Raw genomic sequence first — 4,517 nt, 5'->3', positions numbered from 1 at the left:
TATGTGTGGAGGGGACATGCAAGTAGATTGGGTTCGGGACAAGTTGTGCGCCAGGTGTGGACATGGGAAAGGTAGGCGGAGAAATTTGACATTCAATTGGGTCGAGGTGGACTTGCGTGTTAAGGTTTGGCATGAAACTATGTTGGGTCGGGGTAAGTTGTGTGTGGAGGGTGGACATCCAACTGGGTCGGGTTAGGGCAAGTTACATGTCTAGGGTTGGTACGCAACTGGTTCGGATCCGAGGAAAGTTGTGTGAGGATGAACATGTAACTAGGTTTGGTCGGGGGGTGGGGGTTATGTAGGCGCACCAACCATAAGTGAACCAAAATCTTCTTGTTATTTCGGTTTAAAACAGTTGAGTTCCTTACGGTTGAGTTTCGTTTTGTTGCTCGAGGAAAATCAAGGTTTAAGCTCGGGGAGGTTGATGAATGATATTTTTTCGCACTCATTGAACCGTTGTTTAAACCGAATAATCCCACATTTTCCAAGAAAATTAGACTGATATTGCAACTAATGACTAATGCATGCAAGAGATCACGAAATCCTTTGTTAAATGTTTTTCCGTCTTAAACAGACCTATGCATGGAAGAAAATCACCATACACAAGAAAACATAAAGTTTGGTGGAGTAGAGAAGGCAATTGGAGGCACAACAAATCAACAGAACACAAGACGATACTTGGTATGAGCTCACGCGCTCGTACCGTCTATCGTCAGCTTCAGGGGGTCCACCCGACCAACTTCTATAAAGGGGTCAACGCCTAGTTATCAAGAGGAAGAGATCTTGCCATGTTTCGTGAAAAATCTTTTGTTCTAAGGCCCTGCAGGTACCCAGGATCCCGAAGATCAATCAAGGAGAAGGTAAAGAGCGAGGGGGACGTGGAACGCTTTCTCGAACAGCAATGAGAGAAGGGGTTAATACGATAGCGGAAAGCTATCCCTTGAGGACGAACAAGGTGTAGTTATTAAACTACCAATGCTTTTGTGTAAATATTAATTCTTAATAAACGAGGTAACCTCGCACGACGGTAAAGGTCATCGATTGGACGACTGACTCTTGATGCAGGTCGCACATTGGTCAAGACATACTTTGAACACATTCCTCACATCTTTGCATCACAAGCACAGCATGATGGTTGTCTCCCATAGCGTAGTTTAATATATTAAGATCCCGGGCACAACTATAAGGTTGTGAGAGTAAGACCTCAAATCATGTCTATTTTTAATACTATAGTGTTTACACCCAAAAGATTGTTAAAGGTCCAGTTGATAAACTAGAATTCAATTCATTATCAATAAATTGTCATAGCCGTTGTCGTAGTGCACATCCTCTCGTGGGTTTGGTAACTAAGGGCTCCTTGGGGAAAAGTCACGGGAACCTTCGCTATCCAAACCGGATCTCAAAGGACATCAAGTGGGGAGTGGGCCTCATTTTCCTCTTCTCATTACCACTTGATGCATCATCATTAGCACGATTAACAACCAAGCTCTTCCTCCTTGGACTTTCAAACAAGTCTCGGTTCTTCCACTTCTCCTCATCTTAAGCTCTTTTTAACAATAAGAGAGTGAATGGTCTTCATTATTCTTCATCTTTTCCCCTTTCTTCCTCTTTGTTGGAACAAACCTTGAGCAAGAATGAGCTACAACACAATTAAGAAACATAGTTAGCAAAACATCTTCATAATTAAAAGCAAAATCACTCGCATGTAGCAAACAATCACCTTATCACTATCATTGCAACCACTTGGGTTCATGCGATCCACATTGCTCAAACAAGCCGACCATTTTTGACATCCGATGGGTATTGTTCCCCAACGGTGGCAGAGAGGAGCTGATGCTCATGACTAGTTGTGTTGTGTTGATAAAAAAATATTTTCATGCACTTCCAATATGCGCTCATTGGTTGATCAGTTCCGATGGCGGCATCAAGAGAGATTTTCTTTCAAATTACACATAGCAACACATGTTTGGTGTTTTAGTTTACGGTTCTTCCCTGTGGAGCATTAAGAAAACCCTCATTATCCATATCAAGATTGTCCTCATCATATTGTGTTTCATCTTCTTGGGAGGGAAAGTTTTGAGAGACAAAATCTTCATCCACAATAGTTGTGAAATTCAAAAATGCATCATCATTAATACTACAAAGCTCGTTCACAGCTTGTTCTCCACGATTAGAGGTGGGGGCACGAAAAAGCAGCAGCAACCGTGGCCGACTAAGTAGCCACAATAGACGACGAAGCAGGGGGTCATGGCGGCGTTGACCTTCATCTTCTTCACCTGGGACGAAGCCACAGAGGGTTCGCGCGCGGCGTCTTCCCATCGCAGCCTCGTTGATTGGTTGCGCCGGCCTTCTTCCATGTTGGTGGCTCCTTCCTGGTGGCGGCGGCAGGTCCTGGGAGGCGCAAATCTGTTGCATCGAGTAGGGGGGGGCATGGCGGTGGCCTCAGCAGCGGAACCGTAAAGAACGGGCGATGCAGCAATGGTAAGGAGGGTCAGAGCGGCATCGGCGGCCGCAGGTTCCGAGGAGTCTTCCATGGGGCTCCTCGGGTTGCTAGGCGGGCGACAGATGATGATCAAACCGAATGTGGTATGGGAACTTTCAACGCGACGGTTGACGACTCGGGCGCGACACTATATGTTAATTTGCTGCTCTATTTTGAAGGTGTTGTGAATTTGAAATAAATATTTTGCATCTACTGTTTTTGGGAGTATCATCAATGGCTTACCATACCTTTATAGAAGGGAGCAAATAGATTAAAAAATTCCAACTTTAGATGCGAACATCAAATGCGGAACACCCACACTACTCAAGGAAAGTAAATCAACTCCTCACAAAACGATCTAGTCCTCCTATACTCACACCCGCATGGTCCCAATCTTTTAGTTCGTCTAGAATTTGCTTCGCGAGATCAGCCAGCGACTTGAATTGCTCTGGTCTATGGAACATCCTAGCGTTTAGTTGCTTCCCCAACTCCCAAGCCGGCTCAATAACCAGAGAATCGAAGCCTCGCATATCTTTGCCAGCAGCCCTCGCCCTTAACCACCATCGTGCAAAAGTATCCATCATCTCTATTAGGATGACATTGGTGTGGAACAGATCAAAGCCCGTGCGCCATACATCCCTGGCGTATACACACTGCACCAGTATGTTGTCTGCATTTTCCTCATCCTGCAAACAAGTGAAACAAGCCGAAGGGTGATCCCAAAGACCGTGCCTAGCACGCCTTCAGACGTCCAGAGTCTATATTGCACCACTCCTTTGCACTTGAGTGGTGCCCAACTCCTCCGGATACTTCGAGTTGTGGGTGATCTCACCAATCCTTTGCAAAGTCTATTGTAAGTTGACTTGACCGTGTAGACTCCTGTAGGATCCGCCGGCCAGGAGAACTCATCTTCAGCCTCACTGGATCTTTGAACCATGGCGATAGCATGTCTCAAGTGCACCACTTGCAGTAGTGACATCAGTTAAGAGTCCGGCTCAAAATCCAGCTTCCAGTGTTCATTTTTTAGTGTCACGGAAACTTTCTTGGTGCTTTTGGTTCTAGTATTCACCTGTTCCGCTACCATTGGAGCGATGTCGCTCACAAAGAACCCGTGAATCCATCTATCTCTCTAGAAGAGGACCCTGTCTCCTTTTTCCACCTTGATCGTAACTAAGCTCTTAAAGATCGCCCGAGCATCTTTATCCACCATGAGCGCAAGGCCTTGCCATGGCCTCTTGGGATCTGTCTGTCTTATCCATTCCCACCGAACCCTTAGTGCCAAAGCTTGCATGAGGATTTTTCACATCTAGACCACCGAAACACAAATTATGTACCGGAGAGTCCCTACAGTATCAATAAGGTCTAGTGATAAAACACCCTTGTTTTCACATGGGGTTCACCACTAAGGATCTTATGACGTTTGATAGCGTCAAAGTCCAAGTACTACGTGGGTAGGATGGGGTCATAAGGCCAACGTGAAACATCCAGCTCTCTTGCTAAACGTGTGGAATAAATTCCACCATAAAAATATCCACTACCTGCATTGTGTTGCAACCTGTGTGCAACAATCGCTCCAAGGTTATAACTTTTTTCACCGGTGAGAGCGGTGTGTATGAGGCTCAAGTCTGGAGCACAAAGTGTACTACAATCTGGTTTGCCTACAATGCATTTTACCATTAAAAAGTGCAAAGTATTGAATTGAGGGAAAATGAATGCTCTTTATTCTACCTTGTGTCACTCCTCTAGTCTCATCATAGCAGAGGCTAGTCAAGAATGTTTCATACTCAGATCTAGGTGGTTCGTCTAGCGAGCCCCAAAATGGAATTTTGCAGTGGTAAGAAAATCTCTCTAAAGATATGGTAAATGGGTTGTCATATAGTTCAAACGACAACCTAGATTCACGAGGATGGAATTTAAATTATTTAGTAAATGATTCAGTGAGGTTGAGGTGTTGGTTGCACTTATCTGAAATGTAGGGACCGAGCTCGGAATTGTGAACATATTGCTCAAATTCTTCTTTAATACCTACACACAC

The sequence above is a fragment of the Triticum dicoccoides genome, chromosome 4A (genome assembly GCF_002162155.2).
Source record: "Triticum dicoccoides isolate Atlit2015 ecotype Zavitan chromosome 4A, WEW_v2.0, whole genome shotgun sequence".
Taxonomy (NCBI): Eukaryota; Viridiplantae; Streptophyta; class Magnoliopsida; order Poales; family Poaceae; genus Triticum; species Triticum dicoccoides.
Note: the sequence above shows the minus strand (reverse complement) of the source record.